Source organism: Centrocercus urophasianus, unplaced genomic scaffold (genome assembly GCF_019232065.1).
Source record: "Centrocercus urophasianus isolate 14NV4802_14NV808 unplaced genomic scaffold, USGS_Curo_1.0 seq_36, whole genome shotgun sequence".
In the NCBI taxonomy this organism is placed as follows: Eukaryota; Metazoa; Chordata; class Aves; order Galliformes; family Phasianidae; genus Centrocercus; species Centrocercus urophasianus.
In genome coordinates, this window is record NW_024884933.1 from 4,260,434 (window position 1) to 4,276,267 (window position 15,834).

The 15,834-nt window shown below is 54.8% G+C and overlaps 1 protein-coding gene across 6 annotated transcripts in view; it reads right to left on the reverse strand.

Annotated features, from left to right (window-relative positions):
* Positions 1 to 9,607, reverse strand: part of LOC122167155 — a 15,452-nt gene extending 5,845 nt beyond the window's left edge. For 2 of the 6 annotated variants that reach the window (XM_042831534.1, XM_042831533.1), the window contains exons 1-2: positions 9,519 to 9,607; positions 8,826 to 9,107 (exon numbers count right to left, since the gene is read on the reverse strand). The gene's annotated coding sequence lies outside the window, so the exon portion shown is untranslated. Of the gene's footprint in view, positions 1 to 394; positions 1,757 to 3,826; positions 5,669 to 8,825; positions 9,108 to 9,518 lie in introns of those variants that run through there. The other 4 variants (XM_042831528.1, XM_042831535.1, XM_042831527.1 and 1 more) reach the window with 4 other exon arrangements.
* Positions 9,608 to 15,834: the final 6,227 nt, after the last annotated feature.

The following is a 15,834-nucleotide window of genomic DNA, read 5'->3' on the forward strand; positions in this document are numbered from 1 at the left end:
GCAGCGCCCAAAATGAAAAAAAACCCAACATGAAAAGGAGCCCAGCAGAAAGCAGAGCCCAAAACGAAAAGGAGCCCAGCAGAAGCCCAGCACCACCTCCCAAAGAGAGAGAGCAGCATGACAGCCCGGCAGCGTGCTGAGCGGGCTCTGAATGAACTCAGGACCTCCCAGCAGCCCCCGGTAGCTCCCAGCGGCCTCCGGAGGGGTTTAAAAGGCGTTGAGGGTGGGCCCTGCCCTAAGCTGCCAACAAGGTGCAGCTGTGCTGGGGGCGGCCCGGCCCTGTGGCACCTGGGGGCCTCGTTAGGGCCGGCCTGGGCTCTGACAGCTACGCTAACAACGCTGTGCTTGGCTCGCCCTGACAACCCTGGCCCTGTGCGTGCGATGCCACGCTGACCCCTAAGGGCTGGAGGAGCCCGGCAGCAGAACCGGCATCCCTACGTCGGGCTCCCGAGAGCCGTGGGGTGCAGGTTGCACGGTGCAGGTTGCAGGCAGGACTTCGCGTGTCGCTACTTCAAGAGGCAAAGCGGATTTCTTGGAGAGCTTCCGCTTTCCAGTCGTGCCTAAAGGGGAAAAACCCCACATCCCTCGCTTAACGGCACTCGGCCTCTCGGCGCGGCTCCGAGGCGCCTTTCCATTCCTGCGTGCGTTCTGCTCTCAGCGGGCTGTCAGAACGAGAGGGATCATCAAAGCCCCTCTGTAGCGCCGCTCTTTAGAGATGCCGGAACGAAGCCCTTACAAACGGCCATCGCTGCAAATTAAGTGCGACTCCGCGAAATGAGTTTACCGACGACGCTCAGAATCTCCGCCCTGAAAGCAGCGAACGGGCGCTAATTAGCTTCTCAGGCTCGCTGCCGTGCGGGGATGCAAAGCGGCACCCCTGGCTTCGTCTGACGGAACCCAGCTCGGGCTCGGGGCGGCAGCTGCCTTTGCTGGGGACGAGTGTTGCTGGGTGTGTTTCAAAGCCCGACGAGTTGGGGGGGGGGGGGGCGTCGCTTGCAGCTATTAGATTCCTGTGCCCGAGCAAAGCGTCGGCCTGAGGTGGCAGAAGCCCTGCTGCATCAGCATCAGCATCTCTGCGACCCTGACGTTATGGGATGGGGGCTCTGTCTGACAGCCTGCAATCCGGCCCCGGTGCCTCCTCCTCCCTGTCTGCGCGTTGTCCGCGCCGGTCGCTCTCGCTCTTTTACGGCTCTGCAGGACCCGGGAGGGCTCTGTGCCGGCGCTCCCCCGGGCACGGAGCGGCTGGAGCTGGAGCAGGAGCGCTGCGAAGCAGAGGCTGCTTTTTCCTCGATGTTCCCTTTGTTCTGCAGCGCATAACGAGGCTTTTCTAATTCCCAGCCCCGCGCTGGAGCTTCCGCTTTCCCTGGGAGGTGCAGAGTCCGGCGCGCTGCTCGGAGACAAACCCTACCCTCGTGCTCACAATCATAGAATCGTAGAATCACCAAGGTTGGAAAAGACCTCAAAGCTCATCCAGTCCAACCGTTCGCCTATTGCCAATAGCTCCCACTCAACCACGTCCCTCAACACAACGTCCAGCCTTTCCTTGAACACCCCCGGGGTCGGTGACTCCACCGCCTCCCTGGGCACCCCTTCCAGTGCCTGACCGCCCTTTCTGAAAAGCGATACTTCCTATCGTGGCACCGTCGAATCCTGGAGGCAGGAAATGACCTCGAAGGTCATCCAGTCCACCGGCCCGCCTACCGCCAACGCTGCCCGCGTCCCTCCGGGCCGCGTCTCCGCGTCGGACGCCTCCGGGGATGGGGACGGCCCCCCCTCCCCGGGCGGCCGACGCGTCGCCGCTCGGTCGGAAAAGAAAATCTTCCTAACATCCGACTCGAGCCTCCCTCGGGGCAACGCGAGGCGCCGCTTGACAGCGAGCGACGGTCACCGCCCCGCGAGGTGACCCTGCGGCGGCGCCGGGACGGTCGGCGGGCGGGGGGTGACACCTAGCGGTGCCCGCGCAGCCCCGCCGGGTGCCGCGAGTGCGGGATGGGCGCTCGGAATTCCTGGAGTCGTCTTCGTGTTCGGCGGGGAGATTTTTATCTCTCCCCGCAGCCGAAGGGAGACGGGTGGGCAGAGCTGCTCGGATGGATCCGAAGGTTGGGTTGGGAAGCGTAAGTACGCCTCATGTGAATACGTTTCACTGTAAGAAAACGACGAATCACGACCCGATTCCGCTACCGAAGAGTTGAGCAAGGATGAAAAGCCAGCGTGGGTACGGAAGGCCCCCGAAGTCGGGCTTAGGCGTTTCCGACGATGCGGTGCCTAGGGTGGCTCGGTGATGCGGCGTGCGGCGCAATAAACTGCCTGCGATTAGAATGAGTGCCTGAATTACTGGGTTTACGTTCCGCAACCTCCCTGCTCTGATCGCACAAAGCCTGCTCCGCGCCTAAAGCCGGGCAGAAACGTTTTGCCTTTCCCTCTTGTTTCCCCACCGTATGCTCGTTTACAGAGCCGAGATTGAGTTTCTGCGAACGGTGAGCTCAGGTGACATGAAGGAGCAAAGGGAGCCGTTCCGACAGCTATTTGGGTCTGGTTATTTTTCCTTTCTGCCTAATAGGTGCGGATGTTCGCTAATCGCTTCGCATGCGTTCCTAACGGTTCCTCCCATTTGCGAGCAGACGTCGGATGGACTTCAAAGCCTCAGAAGAGATGCTTTGTCTGGTGCTGCCTCCTTTTCCCCGAGCGCTTTGGCTGCTGGACGCTTTCTCCCGTCCCAAGCAGCTGCGGCGGCGTTCGGTGTACGGACGACTCCTGAAGCCGTCGCGTCACTTCTCCCCAGCGCCGCTTCGTGTGGCGGTTCTGAACTCCCGGTGTGCAGCCGCGGTCTTTCTCTGTACCCCGTCTCTCTGCAGATGTTGCCCGTAAGAACCCCGACAGGTGCGTCCGGCTTGGCCGGCTTGGCCCTGGACCTCGCCGCCAGGTGTCAGCAGCCGTTCGCCGCGCTCAAGCCTGCGGGGTTTTGATCTGGGTCGGCCGACGAGCCCGAGGTCCCGCGATGCCCGTGGAGGGCGCAGAATGGCTCTCGGGAGGCCGTGCCTCTCTCTCCTTTACGGAGCGCCCTCCTTCAGACCCAACTTTTGGGACGGCTGTGGCCGTAGGAGCGCCTTGCCCTTACGCGTTGTGCCCCCCACGCGAAGCTGAGGGCTTCGTCGACCGCGTCCTGCTGGGATGGGGAAAGCTGGTTGTAAGAACTCCGCCGGCGGCGGATGAATGGAGAGACGCGGGAGGCTGGTGGGGAGGACGGGGGGATCTGGGGACGTGGGGAAGGAGAGGGGAAGCGGCGCGGGTGAAACGCGTCTCACGCTCAGGGCGCTGGGGACTAAAGAGCCGCCGTCCGCGCGTGGAGACGTGCCTTCCTCGAAGACGCCTGGCCTGGGTGTTTAACATTTCAAGCGGGGGAATTCCCCCTGCCCTTGGGTCGACGGCCCCCGTGCTGTCGTTTCTCTCGTGGTGACTTCTGCAACGCCTGTCCGATTGCAGACCGCGAGATGAAAAGCGATCTGTCTCCTGATGTCGGCTCTGTCTGTCTGTCCCGCTGCCTGGGCGGTGGGAGCGACCGCCGGGCAAATATTGACCTTACCGATGGAGTTAAAGGGGACGGAGAGACTGAGGTCTTTTGTGCTCTAATTGGAGTACATGTTCCGACTATGCAAGTAAATCTCTGTGGGAGAGATCGCTTATCTGTTTGCCTTATCTTAACACACGCTCAAAATTAGGAAGAGGACGATAAGGACGGCGCATCGAGGTGGGGGAAACGGCGGGGGGCGGAAGCCGGAGGGCGCGGGGATGAGAGCAAAGCCGCTCCGAAGGGGACGTCCCGAACCTGAAGGATGTGACTCGGCGTTCTGTCGGTGCCGGAGGGGCTCAGAGGCTGAAAACTGGGCTGCGCGCCGAGGGTTGTGAGGCTGCGTGCTGCAAAGCCGTCTCCTTGCAGCGCACGGTTTGGTGCTTCCTCGCACAAGGCCTTCCCTGTCGATATCGCCGGGCTCTCTGCCCTGCGAACCTCCCCCTGACAAACGAGTACCGCTTCAGGGCGCTCCTAGAGGAGGCAAAACTCCCGGCAGCTTCTGAAATACTCCCGTTGCACTTTGAAGCAGAGAAAGATAGGGGCGGGAGGAGCCCGGCGAGCTCTTCGTCCGCGCGGGAGCTCTGGAATAATTCAGGATCGTAAAACAAGTGCGCTTCTCGAAGGTAGAAGCGATGGTGTAACCGCCGCTCTCCCTCTCCCAGCTCACGCCCGCTCCTGCAAGCTGTTCCTTTATACCGGTTGCCTCTTCGCTAATAAGCTTTGAAAAGCAAGTTCGTTAACGTGCCGACGGCCGGACTGCGCTTTAACGAGCCTTTCTCAATGCCTCCTATCTTATCTCGAGCTCGATAAGGACAAAACGTTCCAGTGACGACGCTGTAAATCACGTTTTATTGATGCGCCTCAATATGGAATAGCCGCTGCGGTGTGGGGGTGTCTGTTTGCTTTGGAAGCGGCGGCGTTGTGCAAACGCAGCCCCGGGAGGCTTGCTGCTGACGGAGGGGGGTCCGGGGGAAGGTTTCTCTTGGGGAGCACGGGAGGATTTGCACGCGTTTGTCATGGAGGGCGCTGCTGGCGGGGAGCCTTCGCCTGTACGCGCACTGAGAGAGTCTCTGAAGTCACACTTCGGTAGAGACACGCACACAAAATCCCTTCTTAAATGGTGTCGAATGCATTCCTCGCTGCTCGCTTTCCGGACCTGCCCCGTCATCCACCTGTGTGGTTCCGTGGCGTTTTCCTTCGCCTCGGTTCTCGCTTTTTGCTTTCGGTGTGGGTGAACGCATCCCCGTTACAGCCGCACGCGTGGCTGTTTGCATATCCTACACATGTATGCGACAGCGGGTTCCGCACGCAGCCGCTGGAGCCAAGCGTTGTTTCCAGAGAGCCTTCCCCCTTCTCTTTTCGTGGTGGAAGAGGGCAGCTGCGCTCCGCACGGCGGTCGCTGCGGGCCGAGGATCCCACCGACCCTGAAGGAGAAAAGCAGCATTTGGAAATACCGTGGATGGAAGCACCGTGGGCACGTGGAACGAGCGCGGGCCTGGAGCCCGGCAGACGTAGGTTTGGTGGCTCTCGTGGGGTGACGCTGGGCGGCGCCTCGTTCCCCACGTCCTGGCCCACGTCTCCAGGTGGGGAAGAGGCCGTGAGGAATGCTCTGCTCAGACATCGGATCTCTTGTTTCACAGAATAACCCGAGATGGAAGGACCTGTCAGGGTCATTGAGTCCAACTCGGCGTGCCTGGGTGCAGCTCAGGAGATGCGGTTCGCTCCCGGCGCTCCCGGCGGGTGATGTAATTCCTGCAGAGCCAAAGCGGCTCGCTCCTGCGTTTATTTCTCGCCCCGGATCTTTGCACATCGACTCCGTGGCTTCAGGCAGGCTCTCCTGCCTCTTGGGGCGTCCCCAATTTCAGCCAGCCCTCTAACGAGGGAAGACAACTCAGAGAACAAACCGGTCCGTCAGAATCGCTACCTGCTGCTGTCGCAGCGGTTCCGGGGGGGTTAGATGGCATTCGCTGCACGTCTCCAAAATTATTGTCTTTAAGTGAGAAAAAAGAATTGGGAAGTCACTGCCTACGGTTCTCGAAAGGCCGCTCTCAGCCCTCTGATTTCCTCTGAAAAGCCCCCCGGCGTCGCTCTGCCCCTGTCCCCCCGTGTCCCCCAGCTCAGGGCACGCTGCGTGCCCGTCCCCGTCCCCCACCTGCCCCGAAAATTAGGAGCTCTCCTTCCGTGCAATAAAAAGACAAAGCCGACAGACAAAGCGGGCAGAATGTACGAGACTCTGCTTTTCCTCCCGGAGCCGAAGTTAAAAATTATTCAGCGTAGAATTCCTGGCCTGTGAACCAGAGGCTCCGCACTGTACCAGGCAAAGATTTTCACCAGCATTCCGCTTAGCCAAGGCGGAGATAACAGCGCTGCGAAGCACTTGGAATAAATCCGCTCTTCCGAGATTCCTCCGGGGTGCTCCCCTTCCGCCCTGTTTTCCCCGAGCTTCCTAAGGTCTCGGGTGAACTCAGGGCTGGCATTTACCCCGGCTTTTATTTTTCTGAACGTGAGCGAGGCCAAACGAAGCCAGAAGTTGCTTCGGTTTGTTTGGTTTGGGGTTTTTTGTTGCTTTTTTGTTTTGTTTCGTTTTGTTTTGTTTCTGTGCGCGTGTGTTTAAACGGCGGGAGAGAACAAGTAAGTGATTGACTTTATCTTTTCTTAATGAAGGCTTTTCTCGAGGGATGGTGATAGCTGCACTTTGCCACGTTCTGAGGGAGCTTGGGAAGTGGTTCAGGAGCAAAAGGCGCTGCGGTTGTTGGAATGAGGCTGAGCGGCAGCGGGGTGGCTCCCGCTGCTGCCCTTTGTGCATCAGAAGCTGTGGCTGCAGGCGACTTCCCCCCTTCTGACCACTCGGACACCAGGAGAGAAATTGCCAGCAGAACGCAAGGACAAACATTTGTTTTCTACTTCTTTTAAAACACGAGGGTCTGTGGAGACTGATAGTGATTGCGGCCGTGTTACGTTGGACCCGGCGATGCGAACCCTCGGGGCCGCTTCACTCCTCCAACCGTCAGCAGAGCTGCTCCTCGCAGGGCTCCCAGCTCTGCTGGCGGCTGAGGGGGGAGAGCTCCGTCTCTGTGGGATGGATACGCAGTGACTCCCTCCGCAAAGGAGGGCTAACGTAGAGTCTGTGTGTTGTGCTGAGCGCGTGGTGAAAGAAAGGGGCTGTGCGGAGGGGTGCTGCTCTGAGATGAGCTGTAAAACTCAGGCGCAGGTTGAGCTGTGGGAGTACGTGCAGCACGCTGTCTGAAGACGAGGAGGCTCTCCTCTTGTTTTATGGGATGCTTTCACAGGCGTGTGAGCGTCCAACAACTGTAGGGAAGGGAAATTACTTCTGTAGGAAGGAACTGACGTTCTAGCAAAGCCAGTCACAGCGCTGCAAATTCAGGTGAATGCTGCAGCAGGGCATGGGAGGCAGACAGGGCTTTAAATGGGGTATCGAAAGGAACGTGGCAAGCACCGCTCGCAGCCCCTCTGACACGGTGCCAAGCGTTCGGGGCAACCTGAACACACGGAGGAAGCCCTAAGGTCACCGTTTGCTTCTTGCTAGTCACTGTGTGCGTTTATTCCAAACGCGAAGACTCGCAAAGATGACACGCTGGGGTTGCAGGAGCTGCAGGGCTTCCTGCAGTCCCAGTCTTCCTTTCCTGATGCTCACACGCTTCTGGGCCCGTGAACAGCCCCGTGGGCAGGCCTTGGGTGCTGCCACCTTTCTGCTCAGTGCCGTGGCCTGCTGGTGGAGCGGGCTGGAGGGAGGGAGGAGAGCTGCGCGCCGGAGGCGTGCCGGCATCCCGCTTCACGTCGGCCTAAAGAGGTGATCACCTCTCGAGATGAAATCAGCACACGAGATTCTAGACTGTAAAAGGGATGCACGCGTGCACAGACGTGTGCGTACATACAGATAGCACGCTGGGCCCAGCGCAATTAAAACTTAACAAAAACCACGGGGCGTCCGGAGGCCGTAGAGGGCGACAGGAAATCTCTCATCAGCTTCCCTGGAATTTGGGTTCTGATTAATATCTGCTATCTCTAATAGAAATGGGTTTTTTTCTTGTTTGGTTTGGTTTCACTTGGGCTCAAGCGAAGAGGATAATTATTGCTAATGATTTATAGGGCGGTGACAGGTGGAAAGAGAACGCCTTTCGGAAGACTGGCAAAATGTTTTCTTGGGAGAAGCCACGCTCGGGCGGCTCTCTGACCCCGTCCACATCAAGTGCTGCTTTCTGCAATAGAATTAGTAGCATTGCCTTATGCTATCCTAGAACAAGATGCCTTGGTCTACTGGAAAGCGAGCCAGGGAAGTTTTCTCACTGTGCAGCGGGTAGAATATCTGTAACACCGCTGCGTGGCCGATGCAAATCAGTCATGGTGTGACGTGCGCCTCGTTGGCCCAGCTCCTGGGTTCAGAAACCCGAGGACTCTCTCTGCCTTCTATGTGAATTTGCATCTTTCATAGCCCCCCTCTGCTTTTAATTACTGCTTGCAGCTGCCCGTTGCAGCTGCTGCCAGCAGTTTCTGCCTTCGCAAGGAAAGAGGTGACTCTGGGTTCCTTCCTGTGATCATAGTTTAAACCCTTACTTTGGGAAGCACCCCTCAGCAGGACCAAATAAGGCCTCAGAATGCAGGAACCGCTGCTGGAAAGAGCGCTTGTGATGATTTCAAGCTGATTTCGGGCCCTTCCAGGTCACACAACCGTGACAGGTGTGCGGTGAGGAGACAGAAGGATGCGTTATGAAAGATAACGCCGTGTAACTCGCCATCAGCTTAACAGAACCCTCACAAAGCTACTGGAAATCAGAACGAAAGTGGAAAGCGCGAAGAAAAGCACTAGATTTTCTGAAGTTCGCTTCCTTGATTTGGGAAGTGTTGCTGGCATTGGAGGTTTTAAGGTCTCGGGGTTAAAACAATCGTTCTGCCAGGGAGGGAGGGATCGAGAGACTGTGTGTGACCTCGCTGCTACGAAGGTGTGGGCAGGGTACGTAAACAAGCACGGGAATCGTATCTGTGCAGGCTTTCAGGAACCGTCAGCTCACAAACTTCCTGGAGCGAGAGCAGAAGACACGGCAGATCCACGCGCCTCTCCCCCCTAATGCTGTCGCAGTACCATTAGAATTCCCCCGATTCCTGTTAATATTCTCGCTCATTAGTGCTGATGATCTTCCTGGGTGGGTCGAAGGAGCTGCCCTTGTCGGACTTACTCCCCCAGTTCCGCCTCCTTCAGCCCTTCCCAGTCCCACCGCTCCGTCACCGCTCCCACCTGAGCCTCCTGCTGACCTTCAGGCCCTGCTCAGCCCCGGGATCAGCCCTCTGCCTTCCCTGCGCACGGACAGACCCAACAGGGGGTTGTGGGTCTGGGCTAGGAAATCCGTTCTGCAGAGTCATGGCCACTGGGCAGCGTCGGTAACTGTAGGACCGACGCTTCCAAACGGGTGAAGTAGCAAAGTGAGGGGTTAATGGGCTGTAGGTCAATTTCGTTCCGGCTCAACCCAAACGGCCAGCGGATCCGGTTCCAGGGCTCCACCGAGTTCCTGCACAAGCCCTGATTAAACAGGAAAAACCTGTGAATTGTTGGCTTTGAATCCCAGGCTGGGGACGGAGTGCGCTTGAGTAACATGCGTGCTTCGGGATTTCATTTAAATTTCTCAAGCCTCGGAGGAAAGGGAAGAAACCTGGGCCTTTCTGCAAGAAGGGGGAAAAGATCTAATCTGTTTACACCCCGCATTCCTTGCGTTCCTTTGAGAGTCTGCTACTATAAAAGCCCTCGGTCCCACCTACGGCACGAGGTTACTTTTGCTGCAGCTCCATTACATCTTTCTGAAAAGGCAGACGTGAGCCGCTGTACCCGGAGGTCCTGCTTCATTCGGACCCCGGCGCAGCTGAGTTGTTTGTGATCACGTATAGATCTGAGCAGCTCCTGTTTTCCCTTCAGAGAAGGTACGCACCCACCCACCTCGTTCCAAAAAGGCTCCTTTTCCTGGTAAGAACTTAACAGTGTCCTGGTATGGGAATGCCCTTCTTGGAAAACGAAGCTCTTTCCCCCGCTCCCTCCCCTCTGTTTGAACGTGATGACTCAAGCTTGGTGCAAATCCAAGGCAAATAGAAGGTGCGGGCGCAGGCAGTTGGTTAACTCCTGAGCTGCTGTGAATAGAGATCAGCAAGCAGACCCAAGCTGCTTCCCAAGGCCTCGGCTCCGGCCCTCTCTTCCCAATCACTTCCAGGATTCTGTGGTCTGGACGCTTTCCAGCCGCGATGCTAAGGGAGTAGGCGGGAGCCGGAGATTTCGTATCTGCTGCTGCGTTGGTTATCAAACCGTTCCCTCTGCTGCAGTCACAGCAGTGGAGTTAACAGCACCTGGCTCGCCGAGGTTTACTTTCCCGTGTGTGCGTTCAGAACGGGGCCAGATGTTGGGTTATTTTTGTTCCTGCGCTGCCGTTGCGTCAAACCGTTGGAATCCATCAGCAGCGCTGCGCTGCTGGAAGTGGGGTCGGGACCCACAAAGCGTGAGCGTGGGGCAACTGTTCTGCCACATCCAAGCCGTGACGGTCTTCCAAAGACTGAAGCAGAACATCGGGAAACTGTGTTGGCGTGTGGGGAGAGGGCAGAGGAACCTACAGCTGCCCTACGCGTAGCCAGGGCCGACGGCACACAGATGAACTCCAGGCTTTGGAATGAGGCTGAGGGGGAAGGCAGGGCATGGTTGGGTCTCGCTGGCAGGTGGTGAGGATGCCGAAGCGCTGCTCTCTGAGCCGGATGGGCTTCTTCCCCTTTTGGACTCGACAGCGTTCGCAGCAAAAGGAGGCTCCTCTTTGGGTGGTGGGAGGAAAACAGAACAGAACCCAAACCCCTGTGTGTGCCATAAACGCCGAGTGAGACATCCGCAGGGGTACGGTGCAGTCCCAGCGTTCTGCAATATTTAACTCCTTGCTTTCAAAGTGCGTTTGCTCTGCCTTGAACTCACAGGGCAAAGAGATTAACTTCTGCCTTCAGTGGAAGGACAGAAACGTCACGCGTTTCACTTATCTTCCCATGAACACGTTTCTCCCGCTTTGCTTTGAGAAGTCATTGGAAAAAATCAGCAGCTCTGATGATTAACGTTGAAAATGAGGGTATATTTTGCATATCTAAACATTAATATCCTGTCAGGTGTCTCTGAAACAAAGAGAGAACGAGGAAGAAGGGCCACCTGAGTATCAACAGCTTCCGTCGGAACTAATCCAGGCTCGGTGATCAGCATTTCATAACCAGAAAGCGATTTGAATGGTACAGCTCGAATCACGGCTTCCTCCCTTGATTTGCCACAGCTCTGATTTTCATTTGCAAACGAAGGCACGAACGCAGCAATATCTGTTTGAATATTAAAATATTTCGGGAAAGCAGCCTGAATGTAATGGAACAAATCCTGAAAGGGTTCCAAAAAAATAGAATCACCCATGGAAACAATTGGAATGCTCCCTAAGGGGACGCAGGCAGCAAATCGCGTTGTCACAGTCATCTGTAAAGGGAAGGGAGAAGGAGCAAATCGAGTGCCCTACAAAGCTCAAAATAAAGGCACGAGGAGCGATTATATTCCTGAAGCAGGTGGAAGTATTTCCTTCCGATATGAACGCTTCAATGGGCTTCTCTAGGGATAACGTACGAAACCGACCTCAGCCCTTAAGTCCTGCCTAACTTCTTACAGCTTCTTGTTTCATCATTTGCATCCCTTGGCTTCCATTTGTCATTTGTTTCGCTGCTTCTGTTTCCCCAGAGGTACCTCATCTCTAAGGAATGAAATGTTTTGAGCCAATGCCTGGAGGCCCCGTGTTAATTTGTTTTATGGCCCTTTTCTCCAAGCTCTTCCCTCCTGTTTTCCGCAAGCTGAAATTCCTTTTTCATCTAGAGTAGCCATTTGAATCAGCGAGTTGAAAACATCGCCATCAATCACGTTCGTGCTCCGGTCTAATTTTCAAGTGTCCGAGTGATTTAGAAACTGGATTTCCATTTGTAGAAGTGATCAAAGCCCCTCTGCCGGATTGGAAGGCATTTTGGAGTTTATGTCCATTTATCTGAAGGAGAGTTCAGCTCCTAAACACATGCCATGACGATGTTCTGCCTCAGGGCTGCCATCCTCAAAGGCATGTCGCTTTCCAGCATCTGCTGAAATCATAGGTTCTATGGTGAGGGAAGAATTCAGGTGTTCCGAGGTACGTTTTGCAATATTACGCTCTAAACTCAGTGACAGACTGTTTTTTAAATCCCAAGAGCTACAGCTAAAAGGCGTAAGTATCAGTGCAAGCAGAACTTTCGCATCTCCTTCTCCTCCTCCGGTCTCTTTCACCTCTCCTTCCCCCCCTCTTCCCTTGTCTGGGCAGGATTCTGCTCTCGAGGATGGAGGAATACCATCCCCTGAGCCCCTGTTTCAGGCACTAACTGCAGCGCGTTCGTCTTTAAAATAATTCAGGGCCGCTAGAAAAAGCAGCTGCTCCAAACTCAGAGTCGTCTAAATGATGTGGGTTCCAGTGGCTTGGCCCCATCTGACCTAGGAACACCGTGTCCACGTCAGAAGAGTTGGCTCAGCCGTGCCACGCGGCGTCTCCAAATCCCATCCTTCCTTTGGCTTTGATGTGCTTTGTTTTCAACGCGCTGTTCACCGTTCTGCTTCCCCCACAGTCACAGAAACAGCAGCACCTGTGGGCAGACATCGCCCAAACAGACTGAGGGCCGCCACCAGGATCTTGCCAACCTGCGGCCGAGCTGCTAACCCGGCTCTTCAGGCATATCAAGATCGAATAACCAACCCGTTAAAAAAGGACAGCAAATTGAACCGCACTGAACCCCCATCGGTCATGCCTTAAATGATTGATAGAATAAAGCATTCTCCTGCAGCTCTGAACTGCAGATCGGCTCATCCGTCATTCGGAGCTTCCTTCTGTTTTTGTCCGTAAGCTCCAGGTTAGATAGAAGGAGGGGCTGAACCCAGCAACAGTCTTCTGTCTGATATAAATAAGGCGTTAACCCTCCCAGCAGCAGATACAGAAGTACCAAATAAATTATTGAAGTCGTTAATTCTCATTCATCTTGAGGACTTAAGCAATTGGTACAAGATTTGGGCTATCGACTGGACAGCCAACCTCTCCGTGGGTGCCATGCACCAGCTTTTCCACTGGACGTACAATTTTTAGCGATAGAAGAACAAGTGAGAGCAAACTTCTAAGAATAAATAAGTACACCGATGCGTTGCTATGGGCTCGTTGTCCCCCGTAAGTGATAATTATTGCTAATGGCTAATGCAGTTGGATGCAAAGTACGAGCAGAATGAGTTATGCTCCTTTTTCTGTTTGCTTCTTTACGTTCCCAGGGAATCAGGTGAGGTTGCAAAAGAGAAATTGTGTGTTCCGCGAGGTTTCAGTAGCCTTGCAGCATGAGTCTTGCTTTACAAATGAAACGTAACAATCCCAGGGTGTTGCAAAGAGAACAGCCAGAGAAAGGTGCAGTCTCCTTGGTGACCCCATTTACCTCTTGTGTTGCAATGGGGATTCTGCATGCTGCAGTGTTGAGTCGTGTTTGGGTTGCTTCGCGGCATCTTGCTGCAAGCAGCAAAAGAAGCGTTGGATGGAAAGCCACAGGATGAGTGATGGCTCTTGGCAGGTTCATTCATCAACAGCGTTATTACTCATTTCATACACTGCCACCAGCTAACATAGCAAAAACACGGCGAGCAAAACGTGCCTAACAAATGATTGCTTCATGTACCGAAAGGGTCGAGTACACCGGTGCACTAAGCTTTCACAAAGCAGCACATCGGTGCAGGAAAATGATCAGAAAGCTGTGGAATCAGCGACAAAAAAACCTGGAGGGCCTTGACAGGTTGCTCGCCTGTCCTAGGCAGGGTGAACTTTCCTATATCCTACTGCCATTCTTTAAGATGTGCAATGATTAATTTGGAGGAAACCGAGAAGTTCCCGGTGTTTGTCAAACAGCACGTCGAAGCCAGTGAAAGGTTAATGATGCACCAGTCATGTTTTCCATTTGATAGTTGCTAATTAACAAATATCACGGCCAAGACGTCTCAGATGAAGCAATCAAGAAGCCATAAAGAGATATCTAGTTGCAGTCATTCGCATTTCAGCTAATTTGCTCGGTGGTGAGAAAGCACTGGTCTAATCAGAGCAGGGTGCAGCAGCCAGGGCACCCCACGCTGCTCACCTACAGCAGGGCACGTGTGCTCTGCGTCTCCACCTCCCGAGTTTTTTGTTCTCCTTCGTGCTCTGTGAACGTTTCTCAGCAGTGAGTCAAGGCCAGGATTCCCCTACAGAGCGCCGTGCAGCACAGGGCAGCATTGTGCACCTGGCATTGCCCTATCTAGTGGCTACTTCAGGGTTTTCCAGAACTGCCTTCTGCTTGGAAAGAACTCGAGCCAAAAGTCCTGACCAGTCGTAGTTTTCTTCATCATTCATGCCTTGGTGAGGTCCTCTGTAAGTTTAATGCAGTAGTTCGCTAGTGGGGGAAGTCACAAGGAGATGGGAAATGTCCCATCGGGTCGATGAAGGCAATGCCTTTGCACACTTGGACCCAAGCTTAACACCACAGCCTCACGCTAAGAGTACTGATGTTGGGAACCTTACAACAGCTTGCGGAGAACTGCCAAAATCTGGTTTCGTGCAGCCGGGTGGCAAGAAGGTGGTTCTGCTCGTACTCTTCCTCCTTTTCTTTACTGCACTAGCTTTCGCTCTAATGATCCTTTCCTCCCCCCCTGGCCAGCCTTCAACAAGAAGTCTGATGGGAGGAGTAAGAGCTCAGAGCACGGTGCCAAGTTCCTCTTTGGTCGGTGACTCACGGGAGCTTCCCAGCTGCCACCACCCCTTCCTGCCGGCGCTCGGCGAGGGGTGACTCAGGTGTGCTGGGAACTGCGCTCCCTGCCCCTTGTGTGGGGGCTCGTTGGAGGGTGCCAGGAGGGAAAGGGACGTGTTGGAACTAGCTGCTTCGCCGGCAGCGAGGCTCCTTTTACAAAGAGAATGCTTTGTTCGGAGCTGGAAGGTAAAGCAGGAAATTCAGTGTCTCTCCGTCACACGAACAGCCGGACAGCACCAAAAGTTCCCAGTAGGGTCCAGTGAAAATCTCTCCTTGTCCCCTTGCAAGCTGACAGCGAGGGAAGGGAAGTTTCTCTTCCCATCACGCTTCCCCTGGATTCACACTGCACAGCTGCAGCTGAGCACCGTCTGCCCAGACACGCAGAGGGCAATCGCACCCCAACCAGCACAGGTCTGACTGGCTGCCAGCAGTGTGTGTTGGGACTGACGGGCAGCAGCACGCGACCTTCTGTCCAGAGGAACTGCAGGAACAACGGGAAAAAGAGCAGCTTTTGGGCCAGCCTTTTTCATCCCAATTAAACCTGAGTGGGCTATAAGAACCAAAGTGGGCTCCATGGATATCATCGAACTGAAAAAGAAACACAGGAAACGAGCAGAATTCATTTCTCTGTAAAACTTTATAGCAGCGCCCAGCGCCAAAATCAGATCTCGATGAAAACAAGCCACATCTCTTCACCCGGCCTATGAGCGGCCTGACCCTACTCTAAATGTCTGCTATTTTTGTTTCCTACAGCCTGCTTTGTGCTTCAGTCAATGAGGATGATGTGGAAGTGAAATCATTCGAGAGCTCAAAAAAAAAAAAAAAAAGGCTGTGCTATGACTGATCATTTCAGTTCTGCTGTTTGATTCCGCTCACAATTGCAGCTGATGTCCAGAGCAGCCTGTTCTGGCATGCAGGCATCACTTGTGGTTATGCTCTGCCTTCCTCTTCCCTGGATCTTTTGTTTTTAGTTTATTTCACGTGGCGGTGCTGATGACTTAAGAAACGTTTTTCTTGAACTCTCATTGGCAAAAGCTGCTGCGAGGTGTGCTTGAACAGGGGCAGGCTGTGAATGTAATGGTTTCCCCATCTGCTTGCTTTAAAATAAAGGGAAAAAACAAGGCTCAACCCCATCTGACAGCTGATGTAAGGCTCAGCCCTTCTCCCCTCCTCAGTAATCACATTATTCACTGGGATGGAAAAACAGAGCCGGTGTTAATTTCCTCCATTTCCACACCTTGCCGTGCAGCACAAGCTCCTGCCACCTCTTGCCCTTCGGGGACCAATTAGTGCAGGTGAAACCAAACACAGCAGCAGTGTTGCTAGGGATGGGAGATGGGGACTTAACGCAACTTTGGGAGCCCGGCAAGAAATCTGGAGGGGCAACTGTAAGCCTCGTAGAAAGGAAAGCTGGAGGTGATTTGGAAACGTATGGC